The 13,069-nt window shown below is 35.0% G+C and overlaps 1 long non-coding RNA gene across 1 annotated transcript in view; it reads left to right on the forward strand.

Annotated features, from left to right (window-relative positions):
• The first annotated feature begins 4,184 nt into the window (after positions 1-4,184).
• LOC135222199 (uncharacterized) overlaps positions 4,185-13,069 on the forward strand; it is a 253,543-nt gene continuing 244,658 nt past the window's right edge. The window contains exons 1-2 of the long non-coding RNA XR_010316203.1: positions 4,185-4,438; positions 5,872-5,947. This is a non-coding gene — a long non-coding RNA (uncharacterized LOC135222199). The remainder of the gene's footprint in view (positions 4,439-5,871; positions 5,948-13,069) is intronic.

Consider the following 13,069-nt stretch of genomic DNA (forward strand, 5'->3'; position numbering starts at 1 on the left):
CTTGTGAAACTTTCAGATTATTGAAGGCAAATTTATGAATTTTGTCAAATCTGTCTTTCTGTTTTGTTTTGCAAATACTTAGAAACTGTTACAGGAGTGACTACTTCAACCTCACCAGTTAAATTTTCTTTAACAACTCTTAGCACATCTCTAGCTTTTTCTACCAAAAAGCATTTCAAAGGCTGAGAAACTCCAGGGATTCGTTTGGAACACTGCGTATCACAAACATCAAGAGATCCAGGGTTTCATCCAGTCTCTTGCAGATTCAAGGCATATTTTCCAAGAAGGCTTTTCAATGTCTGATGTGCCCTTTCCAACACACCCTGAGACTGTGGATGATAAGCTGAAGAAAATGATTGTTTAATATGCAGCTCTTTCAAGACAGATTGGAAACCTCACTTTTGAAATTGTTCCCCTATCACATTTTAATTCTTTAGGAAAACCTAAGACAGTAAACACTTTAATTAGCTTTCTACAATCTTTTTGGCAGTTACATTAGGTAAAGGAATGGCAATTGGAAATCTTGTGGAGGGACACATTACAGTCAGCAAGATACTGATTAACCTTTACGGGTTTTGGGCAAAGGACCCACACAATCTATAACAACTTTACTGAATGGTTCATGTGGAATGGCAATAGTTTTTAATGGTGCAGGTGGTATCACCTCGTTGGGCTTTCCCGCTATCTGGCAGATATGACAACACTGTACAAAGCTTTTTTAACATCATTTTTCATTCCTGGCAGTAGAAATTAAAAAGATAATCTCTGATAAGTTTACTTACCCTAAATGAGAATCGGCACATGTGCAATTTCAAGAATCTTACTTCTTAGTGAAAATGGAACTATAACCTGCTCACAGTCTGCCCAAGATTCTTTCGCCGACAATTTAGAAGGTCGAAACAAGCGCATCAGTATTCCCTTCTCGATGTAGTAGTAAGGAACTTTGTCAATATCTGATTTCTGAACAGCCTTTTCATATAAATTACTCAAACTACTGTCTTCCTGCTGTAATTTAACAAATTTTTTTTAGAAAGGTTTAACAGATCAGGTAAGTTTGAATGATTAATAGAAACATTAGGTACATTCTTAGGTTGCTCATCAGTAGATTTCTTTGAGCGAGTTACTACACAAATTGAATCCTTAGGCTTAGTACCTTGTGACTCTTGTTTATCCACATTTGCTCTCAGGATCATAAATGATCAAATTGCAACATTACTTTACTACCCGCTAAATCATTACCAAGGACAAGATCTACATTAACAGGAAATTCATTATCAGTGACAGCAACTTTTACAGTTTCATTAACATAAGGGCAATCAAGATTTACTTCAGCAAGTGGCAATACTTTAAGACTTGAAAAGACTGAAACCACTACATGTTCATTAGTAAATTTAAGATCAGGAACAAGACTCCTATGTATTATGGACTGAGCATCCCCTGTATCTCTTAGTATAGATACTTTCTTTGAATTGAGAAGGCCATGGCAAACAAATTCTTTGAATAATCTATCTGATCACAGCACAATGCAAACTAGTTTTTCTTGACCACTGACTGGGATACCTTACTAGACTGATTGGCCACTTTGCAACCTGGTTTTGTACAATTCTTTATTGTGTGGCCAGGCTGCTTACAATAAGCACAAGAGCTAATACCAGTTGCACCATTACCATCAGTATCTTTAGACTTATCAGGAATTTTAGGCTTACTCTTATGAATTAAGCTATGGTTATCAGCAAGATTTCCAGCTTTCATTAGATCTTTGATCTCTCTCTCAGCTATATACATCGAAATAGGTGGTGGTAATCTCCGATGGAATTCTTCCAAGACTACTAGATTAACTAATTCATTGAAATTTGCGACTTTTTCACTTGCAAGCCATTTTTTAAATAACCCTAAGCTTTTGATTAGCAAATTCTGTAATGTTTGAGAAGTAGTCTTAGTAGCATTCCGAAACAATTGTCTAGAACCCTCGCTGGTGATAGCATAAGCATCTAGAATATTCTGCTTTATAACATTGTAATCTTCACCAATTAAATTTGATACTACTTGAATTGCTTTGCCACGTAATTGGGGTTTAATTAACCATAACCACTGATCTGCAGGCCATTCTAGATTAGCAGCAATATCTTCAAAAGCTATGAAAAAACTTTCAAAGTCTTTCTCATCAAAAAATGGCACAAGCTTTCTTGCTCTAGACAAGTCAAAATGAATGGGCCGAGAACTAGAAATGTCAAACTCGTCACGGTGCTTTTCTACAGCTATTTTAGCCTTTTCCTCTTCCAACCTCTTATTCAACTCTGCCTCTTTAATCTTATATTCTAATTCCAAGTCCAAAAGCTTCTGCTTTTCCTCTAACCTCTTCCGAGAAAGATAATCCTCTTGTTCTTTGCTAACTTCCCTTAATCTTAACTGTATTCTAGCTAGCTCTAATTCTTTATCTACTTTACTATGCTTTGACCTCAAGTTAATTACCTGTTCTTCAGTAAAAACATCCTCATCAATATAGTAATCCAAAATAGAGTCTAGAATTTGACCTTTTAGCGCTGTGTGGCTCACTTCAATACTAAGCTGACTAGCAAGGGACAGCAAGTCCACCTTCTTAGCTTGAGAAAGCTGAAAAAGTTCACCAGCAGGGTTTGCTACAAATTCTGATACATCAAAAGGCATTTCGGAGATTATTACTCTAACGATACAAAATATCAGGAGTTAAGTCATTAAAATGCAAAAGCACGAACTAGTGCCAGGGTATACAAGCAATAGTTATGAGTAGTAAAGGAAATTGAACATAAAGTTGGTCGAAGTCTAATCAGTGAAAAATTATCAATGACACTGAAAATCACTAAGACTAATAGGCAACATACAAAATTATTCTGACGAAAATTACATTTAGATACGTACGTTTAATAAGATTTGCATATGCGAGTGAGTATGAATGAAGCATTAAAGACGAAACAGCTCGTAAGAACAAATTTCAGACGCTTCGAAAGCGTTGTCATGTGAAGACCAATTGTTTGTACGGGAGCAAACCGCTAGTCCAGACTAAACAACTACTTTAACGATAGTGACGTGGCTTAGGTCGCTACAACAAAAGATAGCTTGACAGTTTCCCTAATAACAGTCAAACAAGGAGCAAGGAACTACACGAAGTGCCCTTTTAACTCTAAACTAGTCAATACTATCGGGAGCAAGGTATTGCTAAGACACCAACACGACATAAAGGACTGAGAACTTAATCTACCGAAGGGATTAGCAGTCAGACGAACACTTTAGGGAAGCTACACTCAATTAAACTTCAACCGAAAATTATGGCAGTAGTAAACTATTGACAATACATTTAGTTTAAAAAACTTATTTGAAAAATAAACAGATTACGAAAAACATTATCCTGATATTTGATACCGATAAAGCAGTTAATTCTACATACAGACGTGTGTGTGAAGTTAACATGATAAACACTTTCCGAATATAACTAATAGTCATTGAAAACAGCAACTCGTTATCCCGGACATACCCCCAAAATGTAATGATCTCCTATGAGTTAGTCTAGGAGTAGGAGAGGAGTCATTACACAAACACCCACAGTCACTTTATATCAAACCAGAATATTAAGGAACGTAAATTAAATAGGAAAGAAAATGCTAGATATATATAATTAAACACAAATAACACAAGTTACTAATAAATAACAGCAGTACAAAACCTACAAATGAAATAAGAAAAACAAAAATTACGAATACTTCACAATTGTAAATAATCACTTCACACTCTTCAGTATGTAAAACAAACTAAATGTAGTTACCACCACAGATCAGCTGGAGAGAGGTTAAAGGTCCCGTAGTCTGAAAGCCAATGACATATGCTCGTATAAAGCCAAGGAGGTTAACAGAAAACGAGACTAAGCAAGGAGTCTCGAGACTGAAGGGACAGGTGGTATCATACTTAATGATTATAGAGTACAGAAACATTTATTCCCCGGACATATGATTAATACAAATCATATTCTACAAAATATAAACATAATCGTAACAAAGTCTTTTGACTAGGAAACGAGGGTAAACTTACCTCAACACATTGGTGAAATGGCGGCCCTGTAGGGTATCAAGTGAGTGTTCATCCTCAGCCCACGGTTAGGATATCTTTGCAACCATAGATATAGTAGAGGGGACAACAGATATTGACGAAAACGTTGTAGCCCTAATGCACTTCACGCACCTTCGTACTCTATACCACTCATCGTCTTTGTTTACAAGCGATCGCTCGACGCTAGCCGCATGACTTTTGTTTTTTCTTTATCTTTAAGGAAAACGGTCCAGTCTACGTTTGATGTGTTTAGTCTTGACGTTATTAATTTTCTATAATTGTTTTATCGTGGTTTTATGTTCATTTTGTCGGGAAGTTATCCGTTTCTGTCAACAGCTCATGCAGACAATCGAAAGAGGTGAGAATAAATAGCCTACGATATTTATTTAGGGATGAATTGAATATAATATAAATAGGGCGGCAGCACGTCACATCCAATGTTCCTGTGTGGCCGGTAGGCTAGCTGTTGCAGGATAGGTTAGTTTCTTTCAACGAGACGCCCATATGAGGTGTGAATATCAGTCACTATTGACTGTAGTTTTTGGAAAATATATGACCAATTTTCGCAACCACTTTAGATAACAAATCAAGCCATAAATTCCGAGCTCAAACTGTGATCAGGAAAGGGAAGAATTTATCCTTAGGCTAGCCTAGTTACCGTCTTGGCCGAGATTACGGGTTGCTGTAGAGCACGAGGCCGTGCCAGCACAAGCTGGCTACATCTAAATACTTAATCGAGATGTTGCTTAAATGTGCCAAGACTGATTTATCGTGCACTGCAGACGGTACGCTGGTCATGTAATATGACGTTTTCTATGATGGCCTCGTTTGTAACTAGCGTATGTAATTCTGCACACGATTGCAAAGTTGCATTCAGCTTAAACGTTACCTGATACTTCATCTAGTATTTCTCGAGAAGTCGTGGACGTGAAGGTGGTAGATAGTATCCGTGTTTTTGGTTTGGAATAGCTAGACTCATAGGTTTAAAGGATTACTTGATTGAAAATTCAAGACAATTGGTAAAAAAATGAAACGAAAAGAACTCGTCACCAACAAGAATATATTTTTTTTTAGTTGTGTAATTTGAGAACTGCAGAAATAAGAAACCATTTTGTTTAAATACAGCAGCGGGATGTTTAATTTCTGTTTATTTTCTTTAGAAAATCAAAACATGGCTGTTGGGTGCACATGTTAGGCCTAGTGAGAGTAACTGCAACCAAACCTGTATGTCTTATTTTCTTTTGAAAAGTATTTATTCATTAACTTTTTCAACTGAAGCCTTAAATACGTAACATTCTGCCATTTAAAAGTGTAGTAGTTTTGCAACTATAGCTTACGACCCGAAATCTTTGTGGAAAATTGATCCACCACTGAAAATTTGAAATCGATCGTTAGCAATCTGTCCAAGAAAAACTATCTCGTAAATCTTTTTCTTCGTGATACCTTTTCATATGTAAGTATGAGTCTATGAATGGCTCCATTGAGATATATATATTATATATATTGTTGTATTAGTTGTATAATTTTTTGAAAGATGGCATTGTTGTTTTGAATGGAAGGAAAATTGGCATAAAATAATTTCTCAAGAACAGTAGTGAAATTAACTTTGGGTATAAATTTATCATTAAGGAATTTATTTAAATGTTTTATAAAACAGTTTGTTAGGAAAATAATTGTCTAGCTTGGGCTTGTCCCTAAATTTCATAATCCATCCATCCAAATAATTGTCTAAAGAATAATTTTCTAATTAGTCGAGTCAGTTTTATACTATTCAATACTTTTATGTTTCAGCCTGATGATGTGGCTACGCCTCGAAAATTTGCCAGATAAATAGATGAAATGCTGCTAGACGACGCCTTGTGATGCCGTATGTTTTTGTGTATATTTACATTATATAATATATATATATATATATATATATATATATATTATATATATTATATCTATATATATATATATAATAAATGCGTAGAATGTGACCTGAGGTCCACTGGGTATAGTACTTGCCTCACCAGTAGAAGGACCTGAGTTTCGAATTGCCAGGGAGACGGATTGTATGGACAAGTTCCGTTAAAACCCATCATGCACCTTTAGTCTTATGTGGTGAATTACATGCCAAAATACTTGCTGATTGGGAGGATAACACCTGGCCACTCCCTATTTAAAGAATATCACACACACATTGTACTTATATGTATGTATAATTGTGTGCATATATATATATATATATATATATATATATATATATATATAATATATATATATATAACCCTCACGCTAGAACTGCTAAAGTATTGGTTAACCTCCTGTGCAGTATACTTACATAGCTTTAGTTGCTTCATACACCGACAGAGAAGGCTCATCAGGAATACATTGAACCCAGTGACACATACTACCTCCATTCTTTTTAATACACGCGCACACACAAAACTGTGCTTCCTTGATTATAAGGCTATTAATATCTTTCCCAGACCCCTTTTCTAGCTCTCCTCAGCTCCCTTCTAGCCCATCGAGATTATTCACTCTTCACCCTCCTGTCGTTCTTCATTTTCAGCAGCACTTACCGGATTAAAGGATTCAGGTCCACTCTAAATTTCTCGCCTTTCAGTATGCCCCATACACTGTGCAGACAGTTCATCTCAACTGCAGCAATTTCTTTTTCCATTTGCCTTCAACATCCACACTTCACTCACTTCTGGTGAATAGAATTTTCTCACTAGCCCTCATACATCCAATATATGTATCATTCGGTAATATATATTTTTGATAACGATAACAGCATCTTTGACGGCAATATAATTCTCAAAAAGAAACGAAATTTAGTGGTACTGAGAGCCTATATGGCAGCAGCAGAGCAGCATACACAACAGGACAGGTGTGTAACAAACACTGCCTTTCAATATTTGTGGATGAAGGCATAAAAAGTCAAAATTTAGCTATGGAGAGGAATAGTAATTGTGATAGTGAACATAAATCTAAATCAGATGTACAAGCTTAAGCAGGTCTTAGGGCCATCCGAAGTGTAAAGAATGGTTACGAAGTTACGAAGCTGTTCTCTTTGTCTCATCTGTGCCGCCATTTAGATTTCGCGTCACTGTTTTAGATATTTGGATAAGCAAATTTCTATTGTTTCCTAGACTATGTGAATTTAATAAGTCTCATTAACCATATTGCTGTTTGTTGCACTTTTCTGATTTAATTTATTTGTTTTTCATTCTGAAAGATCGATATACTGAAGTCCTCGCGTTTGATTGATCATCGACTCTGTCAAGGGATTCCCAAAATGACGTTATATCTTTGCCCTTTAAATTTTCAGTGATCTGAAAAAGTCTGATTATAGACTAGGCGAGTCAAGCTCATTGCTTGAACTTCTCTCTGTAAATTAAGTACGATTTTGTTTATGAGACTTGTTGTTGTTGTAATTGACGATGCTAACTTTCACCTTCACTTTTTCATGCCATGGCCCTCTAAAATTAGTTCGGTTTATTATCCTTTCATCTTTCTCATATTGGTCTTTTCCCAGATTCTCCTTCATCTCTCATTTCATGAACGTTTAGAAGATAATTTCTTACTTTACAATGATTCATCATCCAACTCTGATCAGCTTTCATCTTAAGCTTGCCTCAGAATTTCATATATTTGTGAAGAATTATAGGTGTAGATCTTAATGGTATCGTAGATCGGTGCAAAGAAAGGTTTTTATGGCTTACCCCTTTCAAGATTCAACTATCTCCCATGTCTCTTCTTAATAATAATCGTTCAGACGTCTCAGTAATGGTCAAGAATTCAGAATAATAATCCTTCACGTATCACGTTGTATGTATTTTGAAGGTCTACAGAACCTCATTGGATTTTAACGGAAAGTATCCTTATGGATTAGTCGTCAATCAGCCCCTTTTTGGTAGTAAGGCAAGTGGCCTAACTACAGGACCACGAAAGGGAAAAGCCTTAGAAAAAAATTGGTAAGAGGTAAGCAAATACTTTAGTGAGAATGGAAAGTTGTTTACAGAGAAGAAAATGCATCCCAGAACAAAAGATTGAAATAAAAGAGTTGCTGTCTGAAATAAATGCTGTATTGTATGAGTGAATGAATTAAGCATTCTGAGTTTTAGTTGAATATGGAAGACAAAGAGGTAGTGGTGAGCGACTCAAGCTCAGAGGGGGTTAATGTGAGTTACGAATTCTTTGGAAGTAGCTATTGAGGACATAAGGAAGGAAGGATATCAGGAGTTGTGAAGGGACTACAAGTGAGATATTGATGTGCAGTCGTGAAAGTGGGATTCTTTGGCTGACCAGGGTGTGGAGGGTATCTCTGGATGCAGAAGAATGTGAGAGGGGAATAGTTGTTCCCTTGCATAAGGGTAAAGGTGGAAGAAGTGATTAGAAGAATTTTACGTTACTTTACTTAGTATACCAAGGAAAGTGTATTTTATGATTCTGATTGGAAAAGAGTGACGTGATAGAAGGACTGATAGGTGAAGAAGCGTGTGGGTCTTTTCAAGGAAGAAAGCTTGGGAAACAATAGACTGCTATGAAAAGCATGTGTATAGTTTGAAAACAAAAGCAAAGAGATGTACTATATTCACCTCCGAAAAGCTTGTGTTAGATGTTATGTATCCTTCATTTTAATATCTTTTTGAATAGATGGAGGTGAGAAGTCAGAGAAAGAGCAGGAGATGGAGGTGCAAGTTTGTGGCATAGATTATAGAATGGACTGGAGTGTTCCTCAGCAGTGTTGATCATGTAGAAATAGTGGAAGGCGATAGGTTTGTGAAAAATGTAAGTAATTTAGTAGTGTTAGGAGTAAGGAGGAAAGAAATACATGAAAAGTGCTGGAGAGATTGTGTGAAGGACGTATTTGAAAGGAAGGGATATGATATCCTTGAAGTGACCATGTGCAATATACTGGTGCCTGTGCAGCGCATGCTACAGAGTGAGACGTGTTGTATGCATATGAAGTATATAATTTTTTGAAATTTTTTTTTACAGGGGCTCATACTTAATTCAGCAAAATAAGTATGGATGTGAAAATGATCAGTGAGTTGTCTCCTTTCTTGTGCGAACCCATATATATGTATATATATATATATATATATATATATATATATATACTATATAAATAAATATACATATATGCATCAAGCTACCAATGTCATTTAATATCCAATTCGCTCTGCCTCGGAATTGATATATTTTCATATATGCTAACCGAAGGGGAATTCTTTAGTTGTTAATAATTTCGTCCTCTCGTGGATTCGAACCAGCGCACAAAAGAGAAAATTAGTGACGAATTTACCGAGTCGGTAAAGACGTCACTGAAGTCCTGAATTCTCCTCTGTGCGCTGGTTCGAACCCACGATAGGACGAAATTATTAACAACTAAAAAATTCCATTTGGTTAACATCTATGAAAATATATTAATTCCGAGGTAGAGCGAATTGGATATTAAAGGGCGTTTGTAGCTTAATGCATACACACACACACACACACACACACATATATATATATATATATATATATATATATATATATGTATGTATATAGTGTTTAATATATGTAGCTAAATGTGCACACATTACTTTAATGATTTTACTCTTCCGCTTTTTGAATACTGTTCCTTGTTTAGTCTTCGGCAACTGACTCGCTTCATAAACTGTCGGACAAAACCTTAAGTTCTGTTTAGTTCTTACCCCTTTTCTCAATATTAATCTCTGTCGCCATCGTTCATTTAGCTCTTTGTGAATGCTGTATGAAATTTTTAGAAATTCTGATTATCCTTGCCGTTCAGATCTTCCTAGGCCCTAGGCTATGCCATCCAGCACGTTGTACTAGATCTGCAGGTCATTTTGCAGACTTTTCTTTCCGTTTGTGAGGCCCAGTGCAACACAGGTTACCGGAAGTGTTATTCCTTTTGCGACCAACTTCTGGAATGATCTTCGTAATCCTGCCTTTCATTGATTGGAACTGGAGAGTTTCAGCTTGGTGCAATAGCTATTTGTTGAGCAAGCTGACACGAGGCTTTTCATGGTTTATTTATCTTATTTATTTATTTTAATTGGTGTTTTTTGTTGTTAGTTGTCATTTCATTATTTCTATCACATCATCTACTCTTTCATTCTCAGTTACGTCGGTTGTACACACACACACACACACACACACACACATATATATATATATATATATATATATATATATATATATATATATATACATACATATATATAATATATATATATTAAGAGATAGCACTGCAATCTTTTAAATATAAAATAAATACGTATATGCACTGCTCAATATATATGTAGGTATGGATGTGTAACTTATACATACTTTTTTTCATATGTAAAACCTCTTGCTTCGTTTTTTTCTTCATGAAGTGTTAGATCAACCAAAGCAAATGCAAATTGCTACATCTCAATAAGGCGTTTTAATGTATAAAAGCAAAATTTCCTATTCATTAGGGTCTTCATTTGTCCATTCATAAAGATCTTTATTTACCCTATTCATCAGACCCTGGAGGAGATTGTCAAGTGGCTACCTATTCTGCACCACGCCCGCGCAACTTTTATTTTAAGTGTTCATTAGAAATACCTAATGTTTAATTGAGGGTCTGCACAGCGTCACGGGCCTCATAATTAAATCTGAGGGTGCACCCACCTGCAAACGCGTGAATAGTCTTAGTGAGGGTATGTGTGCAAGCTTGTGTATACCCATAATGCATACACACATGTGCAACAACGTTTTATCCGCTTATGTAATACACGTGTTCGCATATTAGCGTTCAATTTACGTAATTATTTATATATATATATATATATATATATATATACATATATATATATATATATATATATATATATATATATATATATATACGTACGTATTTATATATTTATATCTACTGTATGTGTATGTACTGCCTGCGCAAGCTGATTAGAATCTCGTCAAGTTGATTTCATAATCCTGATGTTTGGTATTTAGACAATATCAGCGATCTCATCCTGAATTTGATATGATTTTACAAATCGTCCATCCCCGTCATAAACGGTGGATGTGTTTGTTTAGTTACTACTCTTCCTATCATTGTTGATTAGGTAGCTTTTCTTGGTGTAAGTTGTTGGTTTAGAATTTCTTTCGATTTTTCTTGGTTCTCTCCTGTCTCCCTCTGTTGATAATATCCCCCCACCGCCAAATGCCCCCGTTGATCCTCTTTATTGAGCCCCTAATCTTGTTATGTTCGTAACAAAAGGCAGTGATGCGTCAATATGCGTGGCTGTCATCCCTCAATAATAACTCCCTGATTTCTATGCTTTGTACACGCCGCCTCAGAGCCCGGTTTGACCCACGGCTTCAGCATATCATGAAGGAAGAGGATGGGGGGAGAATATTAATTGGGGAGGGAGAGAAAGAGCGAGAGAGAGATGGTTGAATTCTGATAGAGTGGGCATCAAGCACATTGCATGCAAGTTTACACATAAATTTTCAGATGCTGCAAGAAGACCGGAAGGATTGACTGAGAATTGAGAGTGACTGGGAATTGGGTCTCTTTTAGATTTACATAGTGAGATATGATCACTTTCTTTTATTGATTAAATATACGTATTTCCTAACACATTACTTAAAAGGTTGAACCTCTCGGATGTCAAGTATTCACAGGTTTCTGCCTTCGAATTTCCAGATGATCTTACTCAACTATACCTTAAATGCCATTCACTGTGAGCCTGCAACAACTGAACATAGCAAAGCACTGGTGGCGTTTCAACTGTACATATTCCTCTTAAGAAGGTTTATTCATATTTTGGCTAGATGACGGTCAGAGCCTTTTCCGGATTAGCGGGTGAATGAATCAGTGTGGGGTTAATTTAATTAATTAGATAACCCTTCACTGTAGAATTTTTACCATTATTGTTGTGGTTGTTGTCAGTTCGGTAATTTTTTTTGTTTGTTTCTGTTTTATCCATCAGACTTCATCGAAAGACCTGCACGTAAATAAATGGTTTGGCTTCTGTTTCGGTACGAAGGGTGTAGCAGTTTTGCTGCCTTTTAAGACAAAGCAAAGTGGAAAAATCATTTGATATTTCTTTTTAGAATGGACAGAAGTAGCAAGTCCTTTCAAGGGAAAGAATAGGGCTATGTCATTTACTCAGCTCATGGCTCAGAAATTAAACCGTTACTAATGAATCGTTGCAAAATCGAAATGTTAATATCTCGTAGTATCATTTTGACTAGTTACACAAGAAGCAGACCCTCTTATTTCCCTTTTTGATTTCCACTCCTGGAACGGAATCTGAGGGTGAATATAAAGTACACACACTCATATGCGTGTATATTATACATATAACTATATATTATTATATATATATATATATATATATATATAATATGGTATATATATAATATATATATAATATAATAAGTATATATATATATATATACATACATGTATATACATATATATAAATAAAGGTTTTTTGCCACGAAGGAAAAAATGAAAAAACGAGTTGGCCGAGTACTTTCGGTGCCTCAGTAAAGGGTCCGAATAGGACCGAAAGTACTCGGCCAACTCGTTTTTCATTTTTTCCTTCGTGGCAAAAAAACCTTTATTTATACATAGCATCACGTTTTATATACTTCGTGATCAAGTTATTCATATTTAGGTGTCATAATAAATATAATTTTTATATAATATATATAATTATATATCATAGATGTATATATATATTATTATATATATATATATATATATACATGGTATATATATTATATATATTATTATATATATATATATACATAGGTAATATATATATATAGTATATATTATAATATATATATAATATATGGTATATATAGTTTTATATATATTTGTATATATATATATATAATATAATACATAGGTGAGATATATATATATATATGATATATATATTATATATATTACATGTATACATATATATAATATATATATATTACATATATATTAATATATATA

This window comes from Macrobrachium nipponense, chromosome 3 (genome assembly GCF_015104395.2).
Source record: "Macrobrachium nipponense isolate FS-2020 chromosome 3, ASM1510439v2, whole genome shotgun sequence".
NCBI classification, from domain to species: Eukaryota; Metazoa; Arthropoda; class Malacostraca; order Decapoda; family Palaemonidae; genus Macrobrachium; species Macrobrachium nipponense.